This window comes from Amphiura filiformis, chromosome 19 (genome assembly GCF_039555335.1).
Source record: "Amphiura filiformis chromosome 19, Afil_fr2py, whole genome shotgun sequence".
Classification (NCBI taxonomy): domain Eukaryota; kingdom Metazoa; phylum Echinodermata; class Ophiuroidea; order Amphilepidida; family Amphiuridae; genus Amphiura; species Amphiura filiformis.
The window spans coordinates 40821891-40834799 of record NC_092646.1 but is presented as its reverse complement, the minus strand read 5'-3'; the positions used below and the strand labels follow the sequence as shown (position 1 = coordinate 40834799).

The window sequence follows — 12909 nt, the reverse complement described above, 5'->3', positions numbered from 1 at the left end:
ATAAAGACTCTCGTTATTGTCAATATCTGGATGACCAAATCAAATGACTGCTTGTAAACAATAATAGCTAGAACAACCTTCAACATTTATCAACTTGACACCTGCATTGAAAAGAAGGAATCCTATGCAATATTGAATGAAATCTATATAGACCATCGTTATGTGTATTGTGAGGCAAGGGAGCGTAACAAGACAAATCAAGCATTATTGTGATTGTAAGCAAGGGAAGAAGACCGCAATAATAATAATATCGGTGTCAACATATGATTTGAGTCATATTGGTGGGATATATCGGAGAAGATACCTTACGCTTCCCATAATGCATTTCTCCCAATTCAGTTTTCTGTACTGATATTCTATCTAGTGCAACATGGGACAATGCGGGGACAATGAGTGACAAAAAGTACCTCAATGAACAGAGCACATCCAGACCTTGCAAAATGTGTTTATTTCTCACTGTCAACCCATGCTTAACCAGTCTGTTATCAAAATGGACACAAAGGGAACCTGTATAAAGTAATGGGAGTGTCATTTGTGACATGTCATGTCAAAAGGAGACACTTTTGGGCAGGTTATCAATTTTGAGGTTTTTACATATCTTAAATATAGAGATATTTTACTCCACAACGCCGTTTTCTCCAATGAAATCGGACATTCCTGAGCGAAGATATTGAGTTCGTAAGTTATGGTATTATAAAATTGGAAATTGAGATATCGACCTTTAAAAATATTATTGACAATGTTGAGAGTAGGAATTACCTTGAAAAATGTCTCAAAAAATACAAGATGCCAGTTATATTCTGGTCTGAAACTAGCAGACAATATTTAAAACATTAATAACATCACTAATTCGCAACAAACCCAAATTGTGAAAAAAATCACCCAGCGCAGATTTTTGGCTATTTCTCCATTTACGATCCTGCCCAAAAGTGTCTCCTTTTGATATGACACTTCACATTTAATGAAATGAGGTGATGTATTATGTTGCAAAGGATTCTGGGAAGGGTTAGATATTTTCTCTGGGTGGTATATATAGTTGGAAAGTTTGCAGCTGATCAGGTGTTGACCAGCCCTCGAATTAACCCACGGCACCGACGGCTGCCCACCCCCATTGCCGCAATGCCCTCAAAATATGTCCTTTACCGACGGCAGTCACTTGCCGTGCCCCTAAATGAAGTTGCCGTGGGTGCCCTAGCCGGCCAGCCCTGCCCCTTCATTATAAAATCATTATTACAATTACTGGTTAAATCCCCGCAAAATTGTGGAAAATTAGATCCACGATCACGATCGCTATTTTGAGCATCGTAACCCAGCTATCAATCACAGTATACACAATAGTTTGTTGTGAATTAATATTCATTACCCCTACGTAAGCGTACATATTCAGCCAATCACATCGGCTTTTATACATTATCTGGTTGCTAGAAATGACTTCATTTTCTCGATTGGTCAGAGAAACACCTTCAGCGTACTATCGACCAATCAGAAACACTGTTAGTAACTAAACAGCTAAGCTTCCTCGACCTCGTGTCATGAACAAAATCTGAGCGCTGGGCAAATCAATTAATCTCTCGATTAGCAAACATTGACTTCCCATTGCAAACCGATGGCGATACCCTTCGGTATCGTCTTATCTTTACATGTAAGCCCATCTCTAGATATTTTTTGCACGAAATAGTTTTTATCCCGGCGAATTTGATCAATATTATTACCAAAGTTACAGCTGTTTCATCGCTGTTTCGAGTCAGTTTTGCAGCTCAGAACTAGGGATCGCAAAATTTAAGTAAATTAAACTGTTGATATTTGATTGCTTGCTTATTTTTAAAGCAGGTTTTTTAAGCAATCAGGTTAGTTTTAGTGTAAAGTTGAGAGTCGAATTTTACTTTGGTGTCGAATTCAGCTGACGGCAATGCATCTATTCGCTTTTGAAAAATTGCCTTGGTGCCCTTCTCAAATTTTCAACAGTTGCCTTGATGCCCTTTTGAAATATTACAAATTGCCGTGCTGCCTTGCCTTTTCAGTGAAAATCCATGGCAATGATCAACTTGCCCTAAAAAAGTTGCCGTGCCCCTTCAGATCCTTAATTCGAGGGCTGGTGTTGACAACTGGATTTTGTGAAAAAAAAATGAAAAAAGCTGGTGCAGGGCTCAAATACCTGTTTATATGTTGTGCCATTGATACATTTGGGGGGGGGGCTATTTTGTGAAATTACGGGGAAATCTCCCTTAACCCCTATTTATTTTGAGCTAGATAGAGTGAAGTGAAGATAGAGTCCCCCAAGAAAAGAAGCACAACAAACAACAGAGCACAGATATGTGTCTTAGGCAGGTTTAAACCAGGTTTTGCCGGTTTAAACCAGGCAAAAACTGGCAAAAACAGGTTTTTGCGAGTTTTTGCCCCCGGCAACGGCAAAAACTGTTTTTGCCGGCAAAAACCGAACCCAAAATGTATTATTGAAGGAAAATAAAGGAATAATTCAAAGTGACAAATTGCTATAAATCACTTTAATTGGGCTATTCCAGCTGAAATCCACACTACTTCTGTGGAAGATTTTAGAAATATCTTCCACAGAGGGAGTATGTTTACAAAATGTAATTGGTCAGGTTCAATCATTTTGAAACCCATACTCCCCCTGTATTATGGCTTTACCAATATCTTCCACAACTGGAGTGAGTATAATCGAAGTTTATACCCAACTGTCTATTCTATTCGAAACTCATCCTCCCTCTGTGGAAGACTAAATCTTCTACAGGGGACAGGGGTAGTGTGGATTTTAAATGGAATAGCTCATTTTAATAAGGTTTGCTCTGTGATGTAAGTTCTAGCTATCCTTATGAAATGTTTTATTTGATTTTCGAGTTGAAAAAACGGCATGCATTTGAAAACAATCAAAGAAGGCCGCAACAAAAATGCATTGTTGTTTACAGTGTGAATAATATAAATAAGTTTCTGTTGCTTTGATAACTTTTAAGTTTGACAAGTTTGCTAAATTGACCAGTGAAACCTCATTCAGTGGATCACAAGACTAAACACAGACCTGTCAATGGTCAGCTCAATGGATAAGGGTGTTAGTGTATCAGTGTGTGGTGATGCATGTTCAAGCCCCTGCAATCACCCAGTGCAATCACCCAGTAATGTACAGACCTGAAACTTTTTCTCTTTATTAGCTGATTTCCTCTTTTTTTTATTCCTGAAATTTATGCATTATTTTTTATTTTCAGCCCAATTTGAGCTTTTTTTAGCATGTTTTTGCGTTATTTTCCCCTTTTTTAAAAGCATTTTTCTCTTTTTTCACAAATGGTCAGTTTCAGGTCTGAATGTAAAATTAGTTTTCATGATAAAGTACCTGAGCTAGTGTAAAATTCTGGATAAGAAAGTACCTGCTTAATGTCTTGGTTACATGTACTGTATGAAAAATCAGCCGGCTAATCCTGGTTGCAGTGGTTACTTATAGAAATACACTGATTAGGGTTCTGAGCAGTACATTGTGTTTTTTTGTATGCTATTGATGAAATTCAGCTTCGGCTGTGATATAATAATTTTTTTATAAATAAACCAATTTGTTGTTGTTTTTAACCACAACATTTTATTTTAATTTGTTTTTATTTTTAGTTCTATCCCAAAATTACTTTGATTTTCATTTAAAATTCTGTTTTAAATGTATTTGCTTGTATTAGAATATTACCATTGAAAAGTTATTTCAGGCATACAAAAAAAAATGTTCACTGGTTGTTTCTCTTTTAAGTGTCAAACGTGCATGTCAAACGTTTTGTGCTTGGTCACCAGGTTTTAAAAATTGTATAACAACTGAAAACTTGTGTTTGTGTTGGACACAATACAACATTTTTACGCATATAATATTGTGTTACAGTCGGACACAAAGAGGTATGGTCTTGCACCAATTTATACCAGTAAACTTGAGATCTTGGTCAATTCTCACACAGGATCTTGCATCGTTTTAGCAGCTTAAAACCAAGGAATTTTGTGAATGGGTCCATTCTTATTCTAAGATATTCTGGTGTAGTTATGGTTAGTACACACCTTGAATGTGAGATATTCATAATTGTGTAAACTCTGTAAATTTTAATGCAGATTTTGTTCAATTGTTACTACTAAGTACTATTTACCAGAATTAGATTAACTGGGTATTTTGTGATTCTAGCATCCTATTTTTATAGTATGTTTGAGTATATATCCATGAAAAAAAGTTTATCTCTAAAATTGTCCTTAAGTATTCCATGTGATGCGATATGGGCACAGAAAGCTTGCCCGGCCAAGTTAATCCCCCATGGCAAGGTATGGCCTGGAAAATGAAAATTCTCTTCATCTCCTTCCTTCCTTCCTTCCTTCCTCCGTCCCTTCCTTCCTTCCTTCCTTCCTCCGTCCCTTCCTTCCTTCCTTCCTTCCTCCGTCCCTTCCTTCCTTCCTTCCTTCTTTCCCCTTTGCCAAAAAGCCAAAGAAGACGTGGGAAAATTTGATTTTCCCATGTCTTCTTTTTTTATAGGGTATAATTTCTGGGATAGCCTAATGTTCCATTCAAGCATGGAAATAGTAGATTTAAGATAGGATGGAGGATGGGAACCCGGATGGAATAACAATCAGTCTGCAATGTGTTGAGAATTTTGACGAGGGCTCGTTGTTATTCCTCCTCCATCTACTATTTCCCATGACTCAAGTGAGTGGGGGTGAGACTGTCTGAAGAACCAGTACTGACCGGTCTTTTCAAGTTAAAGAACAATATGCATGGGTGAGTATAAGATTTAATCTTTCCCTAGAGAAGTCCTTTTCAGAGGGCTGAGTTTTTGGAACTATAGCGATTAGCGAGTGCCATCTTCAGAACGAATGCTGGTTGATGGCCATTAAAGCGCATCCTTTTTACACAGTAATTGATGTTGTAACCTTTCAAATCGCATCAAATTTAATAAAACCATCACTGGTTTCTCGCTACCATTCTGATTTCTTTTACATACAGTCAGTTTCATACAGTCAGCTAACAAAATGCTCTGCCATGCGCTCATTCATTTTAAAATATATCAATTCTCTCACGATTTACAATACGATGCGCCACCGGTGGTTACTCATGCCAGTCCAATTTTTGATCTCCAAGGTTGACATCACAGTTCTAGCCATTGGATTTTCATGTGAGTGCGATAAGATAATATTTAAGTTGAAAACAGCTCCACAAAGGATTTTGATATATTGAGAGCAAATGGATCTACTCCGGGTGGGGGGGGGGGGGCACATTTTGGTGGGTTTGTTAAGTCCCCCCCCATCTACTATAATTGAAAATTGCTGTTTTAGTGTGCATTCGCATGTAACATCATCAGCCAGAGAATTAAGGATCCGAAGGGGCACAGCAACTTTTTTTAGGGCAAGTTGATAATTGCCTTGGATTTTCACTGAAAAGGCAAGGCAGCACAGCAGTTTGTGATATTTCAAGAGGGCATCATGGCAACTGTTGAAAATTTGAGAAGGGCACCAAGGCAATTTCTCAAAAGTGAAGAAAACACACACAAACATAGATAGATGATTTTATAATGAAGGGGCAGGGCTGGGCACCGACAGCAACTTCATTAGAGGGCATGGCAAGTGACTGCCTTGGGTAAAGGACATATTTTGAGGGCATTACGGCAGTGGGGATGGGCACCCACATCATTATATTGACATTTAAACACACAATAACATAATATGTTTCTGTGTTGTTGTACATGGAGCTTTATACATTTTCCCATGATGCATTGCATATTTTGGGCTTTCCCTAGTAACTGCTGCAGGCGCATCATATTGTGGATCGACCCATTGACCGAATTGTATTACTTTTTGAGCTCAAAGTATGACTGCTCAAACTAGTAGGGACTTTCATGTTTGATGTGGTTTTTTTTTAATCGTCAAGTTGAATTTCAAGGAACTTTTTTTGGGTAGATCAGTTGCTCACCGCTGGATAATAGTTTGCCCATTGTCATTGCCACAAAAACTCCTTGTACCTAAATAGGGCATGTGAATCAAGTTACATGAGGAATGCGATTTTATAGCATTGGCAATGAACTTGGCAATGGATGTTGTAAAATGACAGCCTTCTTGAGCTCTCTCTAACTCAGGGCCGTAGCAAGGTTGAAAAAAGGTGGGGCGGCCGTCACAATGTGGGGCGGCCAAAATACAAATATATGCCCTAATTGAAACAAAGATATAAAGAAAAACATAACAAATTTCTCAAAAAGTGGGGCGGCCATGATCCCCGGCCGCCCCGCTTGCTACGGCCCTGCTCTAACTAGAGCATTGCTGTCTTTACAGAACTATATAGAAGCATTACATTTCCTGTCAAGTTACATTTCCATCCAAGTTAATTATTAGAAAACTGATAAACATATTGTTTGTCTTATATAAGCAGAATCTGATTTCCTTTATTTTTATTTTTTTTCTTCAAAGTAATGGAAAAACAAATCATGACTTTTTTTAATGAAAAATCATTAAAATACAGATTCTGCACAACCACAGCAAGCAAAAAACACTACAACCAATCGCACATTGGTGATAGAGTGGTTCGACTATGAGTGCCTAACATGGTATGATATGGTACTTGATGCGGCGTATTGAGACCAATACTCATTAAAAAATCGCCAGAAATTGATTGGTTGAATACGGTTTGGCATGCAACATCTTGCTGAAGATTTCCAGTTAGCTAAAAAAATCTCACACACATTATGTACTAGTTTTGTCCATCTTCTTTTGAGAAAACTGTTTTGTTTTTTAACCTAACAAAAGTAGCAAGTACATTCATGTGAAAAAGTTTGATTGTGTAGGTGTAAACTAATTTGTCTATAACAATCTTGAGATTATATGCCCTATTTAAAACCAAGCACACCCACCTATTGTGCTATTCCATTTAAAATCCACATTCCCCCTGTGGAGATTTAGCTAAAGTATTCCACAGAGGGAGTATGAGTTTCAAATAGAAAAGACATTTGGGTATCCTCCATTTAAAATACTCACTCCAGTTGTGGAAGATACATTGTAGGTAAAGCCATAATACTGGGGGAGTATGGGTTTCCAAATGATTATCCCTGACCAATTACATTTGAAAAACATGGATACCCCTCTATAGAACATATTTCCAAACTCTTCCAGGGGTAGTGTGGATCTCAACTGGAATAGCCCATTGTTTCCATCATGATTGTTTATAATGAAAAACAAAGCTTTAATTCGGATAGTTGCACAATTTGTAAAATATTTACAGTATCAGTGTGGGTTTTTGTTTCTGTGTTTGTCACACACATGTTGCATTTAACAACAAAAAAACAAGACTCACAACTGCATGATAACACAAGCTAATTAAAATTAGTTGTATACATTGTACGTGTCTGTGGTATTAATTTTCTGCATTAATAGAAATTTTATATTTCAATACACCTTCATAAACCTAAACTCCAATTTAATATTATGAAATGTATTTGTTTTATTCATTTCAATTTATTGCATTATTATGTTTTGTTGAATCCAAGTGTGTAAAAATATTGGATCCAAAACACAATAATGATAAAATTGGATGCTTTACACCCAATATTTATTGGTCTCGCTATGAGTTTTACAATATTGGACTCGACTACGTCTCGTCAATATTTTTAAACTCATATTTCATTCAATAAATATGGGCTCAATCGATCTAATTTTATATCAAACTCGGTTTCAGCACATCTTGAAATGTAGAAAACAAATGTACTTACAGGCATGAAAATTTCCAGCGTTTTAGCTGATTTTGTCAAATTCAATGACGATATATTTCAAATATTTATTACAATAATGGGAAATAAAAGCAAAATATGCATACCGGTACTAAAAATAATGCCATATCTAGGCTATATGATATAAGGCGTACAATTGGTATTGTCAAAAGCGAATATTGATTACCTTCATGTTCTGCATGCTAGTCATAGGCTTCAACATAAAAAGTCCCAAGTTTTTAAATATTTTCTCAAAACATCAAGAGCTATCTCAAGAACCACTGAACCTATACTAGGCTTGTTTGTACTCATTATAATGCATTTTTCACGCTGATTCCAAATACGAGGGTCAGTCAGTATGTTTTAAGAGTGGACTCGTGGCGTCATATGTGGATTGTTTTCATGGCATTTCTCAATGATTGCATAAACACTGTACCTTTGTCTTTCAAACAACACATGTAAAAATTATATCATACACATGATTACGTAACAGCATTAGCATAAAATCAATATACTAGGGACACTGCCAAATCACGCATAAAAAGGCGGGCCTTTTAAATTACAACAAAGACACATGTTTAAAATGTCCAAGAACAGAAAAAGTACAAGGGGCATAAGGCTAGTTTTTGGCAGGAATAAACACTAGGTCCTCAGTTTGCATTTGGTAAAATATGTGACTTGTCATTAAACTGTGGTAGAAATGGGACGTCTGGAAACTTCAACAACTTTAGGGCTTGAATGGAAGCAAAATTATTCTGCAAAAATGGCGTTAATGAAAAAGCAGTTATTACAAATGACATTAATTATCTCCAAAATGAAACAGACTAAAATATAATGACTGGTCATGTGTGAGAGCTAGTACTCAGTGCGATGATAACTGGTGCAAATCAAACAATAATCTGCGCATGCGTAGGTAGGATGACCGATACAACATGGTGGAAATGCACGAAAATGGCAAAATTCCATGTAAATAGGGCCTAAAATATTACAAAATGCTATGAAAATTTTAATTTAAATATTTATATGAATTTTTATGGATGATCTCAACCTGAAATGAACAGAAAAGTTTTAAAAATAAATTTCTTATTAAAACGATGGCCTCTCTCTCTGTACCACTTCTTTTTGTATAAATGTAACAATGGTAGAATAACAGTTATATTTTAATCAGTTCAAATATTTTCTCACGGAGACTCCGTTTTAATTTTTGGAGATTAGTCAACAGAACTGGCCAAAAAAATTAAATTTCCACGTTTGCTATTTTTGGCAATATCAAGATTTGTATAGAAAGAAAAGCCTTGTTTTTGTCAAAAATAAGACATATTTGACCATGCATTTTAAACAAACTAAAACCTTCACAGCCCAACAAACATGGTTTAATGAACTGGTAGTTTGTGTTCTATTACTGTTCCAAAAGGCAGCATTCTCCATTCTTTAATTCCGAGAAAATATAAAAATACAACAATACCTCATTTCAGCCTCTTATTTCCCTTAACAAAAACGACTCAATTTCACCAGTGACTCTAGACCATTGATTTTATGCTAATGCTGTTACGTAATCATGTGTGTGATATAATTTTTGCATGTGTTGTTTGAAAGACAAAGGTACAGTGTTTATATAATCATTGAGAAATGCCATGAAAACAATCCACATATGACGTCACAAGTCCACTCTTAAAACATACTGACTGCCCCTCGTATGATCATGAAAATTTACAATTCTGAAATTTTGAAATAAAAAAAAAAAATGAAACTTATCGTCTGCAGTTGACAATGACATCCACGTGTCCAGAGAGAGTTCATGTGAAATGCTGAAAGTAAGTGTGCTAATCTCTGTGATTACATGGATCCTGGGTTTTTCCACCGGAAGTCACTTTGTACCAAAATTCTGCCACACAAGGTAGTAGGCGTATTGCATACGCCTATTGTATTGTGCAAAGGAATTTTATTCAAATTAACTTCCATGAACAAACTCAAGAATCCATGTATTGTTGTATCATCCGTAATATTTGTGGCTGACCTGGGAAAGTAATGTTGTAACGAAAGTCATCAATTCATTTTATTTCATGGACAGGTTTCAAAGCCAAATTTTATGTAGATATTGGTGTTTGAAAATGGGACTGTGAATTTGTATTTTACCGATAATATGACAAGGAAACCATTCAAACCAACCATTACATGTATGAAAAACATTTTTCGAAACCATAAAAGTCCATAACTTTAGTCACCGGTGAAATATTTTGCACCGAAATATCAGATACCTTTGTATATTGTGCATAGATGAATAAAGATTTGGGGATATATACCACAAAAATTAACATAAGGTTGGTCCCCTTTTGTAACACCATGTGAACCACTGGTGTTTCCCTACCCCCTCCCCTGGGGGAATCACGGACAATGCTTTGATTCAAATTATGCTAGCATAGCAGATTTGGTTGATATGTATAACAATACACATAGCATGGTCTCTGGATTCACCTGAGCCCCAATATGTATTTTAGATATGTACTCAACTACAGGTGGTGGTCGCCGTTCATTCTCTAAATTCAGTAAATTTCCATCGTCAACCGTGTAATTGAATGGGATTATTTTGATATTTTAAAATGCTTGAAATGTCACAAACAAATAGGCCTATGTTAATAAATAATATAAATACAAGCTAAAACCGTTGGGGTTCAATAATGAACCCCACAAAACTAACCGAGTACGGTATATGGAAAATGCCATATGGCGGGCGGTTTCTGAGATTGCCGGCTCTATCATGCCACTACCGCCTGCTCAACTACATCAAATCTGAACATTACCCAAATTTGGCAAAAGTGTCAAAGAACCGACCTATATATTGGGCTATTCCATTTAAAAATCACACTACCCCTGTGGGAGATTTTGGAAATATCTTCCACAGGGGAGTATGAATTTCAAGCGATATGAGCACATTTATAGTAGCTCCATTTGAAACTTGCCCTCCCTCAGTGGAAGATTCAGGTTGAATCTTTCTCAGAGGGTGTATTCAAATGTGTTTATTCCATTTGAAATTCATACTCCCCTGTGGAAGATATTTCCAAAATCTTCCACAGGGGTAGTCAATGAATTTTAAATGGAATAACTTTATCCTACCAAAAATGGCAAAGTGAGAGTCCAATTCTAAAGGCTGGGCCTTATTTGAAATATTACGGTCTCTTCAATTCATAACTAAATAAAGGTACAGAGCTGGCCACTTTTTAACACTTTCAATATAGGTGAAATATTTTCTGTCCCCCTCCCCTAAGGGGATAGTGGACAATGGGTTGATTGTTATTGTGGCCCACTGCCTGACAGGGTCTTTTGGTGCCTGACAATACCTGGTTAAAAATATGCATAGGATTAGATTGACAATCAGGGATGGAGTCCTGTGATTGAGTGAATATAGGGAACCTGCTACCCTGGCCTGCTACACCTGCGGACACCAGCTCAAACATGCTCATATGCCAGGGCATAGTCCTTTAACCCCAGCATGTTTGTACACTCATAAGATGACCTTTGAATTGAAAGGTCCACAACCTCACCCGCCACAATGTGACTAATGTGAGGTCACCTTTTGAGCTATGATTGTTTGATGGAGGTTATTGAACTATGCCAGTGGAAATGAGAGTATTTTGGCTCACAGTGGGAATGGATGAGGAATAAATGTGAGATGAGAAAGTGAGAATGGTGTGCAAGTGAAAAAAGCTGATATGTGGAGGAAATCTTGTATTAAAAAAATCAGTTCAGTTCAGTTTGATAGTTCATTTTATTGGCATCAAAATTACAAAGTGTATAATCACGCCAAAATTATTTAAAAAACAAGTTGTGGAGATGCAACAGAAGACAGATGTCTGGAAAAGTGTTGCACCACCTTACAAACACCCCCCCCCACATCAATAACACAGGCACACATCAACAACAAGACAAGACAAAGTGCAGAAGCCTTACAAACAAAGAATACACAAGGATTAAAAAAAAAATATATTCGTAAAGTTAAGTTATCCATCCTTGAAAACAACATTGATGAAAACATAAAAAAACATACAAATTGATATTGTGTAATTTAGTGAAAAAAAAAAGTTAAATCTAAAACATGTTTAGAATTAACATTGTATCAGCCTTCAGAATACTGGTTTGAGTTGTTTTATCTTGAGTTTCCCATGTGAATATAGTATCATCCAACACTGGATGCAGGCCTTTTGTCTGCTAAAAATCAATAGAATCATCAAGCATGTGGGAAAACAACTATTGAACTTGATATTTTTTATTACTCTGTGATCATGGTGATTAGCATAAAAACAAGACACCACATGATAATATGGACTGTATGGTATTTAAATGGGAGTATTTTGTGATTCTAGGATCCCCTTTTTATGGTATTTTTCACTACATTTGTGAATTATGCATGTGTATTAGGCCTACAGACAGGGCCGTTTCTAGGGATTCTGCCACCCTAGGCAAAGCCTCTCCCTGCCGCCCCACCAAAGCATACCTCGCCTCTTTTTTTATTTTTCCTCCCATTTCTTTTTGTCCGCCCTCATTTATTCTTCCCTTTTCTTTCTCCATTCCCATTTTTTCTTTTTTCTCCCTTCTTTTTGTGCCCCTCTTTGTGCCCCTCTGCAACCGCCTTACCTAGCCTAGTGGTCGGAACGGCACTTCCTACAGAGGCTCCCGTAAGCCTGCATAAGCCTGTATTGTAATTTTGTTCAAATTTTAAATAAATAAATACAAATTTGATGATGTTTTTGCCAAGCAAATGAATCAGCAACAATTTTTTTTTCACACAAACATTATGTAACCAGAGGTTTCCCATGGTATGAAAATTTCAACCTTCTTTTAGAAAAGTGGGGAGATGAAGCTGTGGATCACAAAATGCCCAGTGCACACCTACTACCAGTACCACTATAGGAAAGTCTCATAGCCAGGGACAGACGGAACCTTTTTTTCAGTGCAAATCATGTGTCCCTGCCCATAGGAAAAAATAGCCAATTGCGCGGAATTGCGCGGAAAAAAAGTTCCGCGCAAATCGCTTGTCCCTGCTCATAGCTGGCACATCAATGATCTCATCCCAAGATTGTAAGCCATACATCCATAGGGCCACGTTTGGACACTTTTTTATGCTGTTTGCACAAATAAATTCTATCACTTTGCAAAAAACTGTACTTATAGACAAAATACTCACTTATCTGAC

General features: G+C 36.8%; 1 protein-coding gene across 1 annotated transcript in view; it reads left to right on the top strand.

Annotated features, from left to right (window-relative positions):
* The window catches only part of LOC140141304 (phosphatidylinositol phosphatase PTPRQ-like), a 177717-nt gene that overhangs the window by 59040 nt on the left and 105768 nt on the right, over nucleotides 1–12909 (top strand). The gene's annotated exons all lie outside the window — the stretch shown is intronic.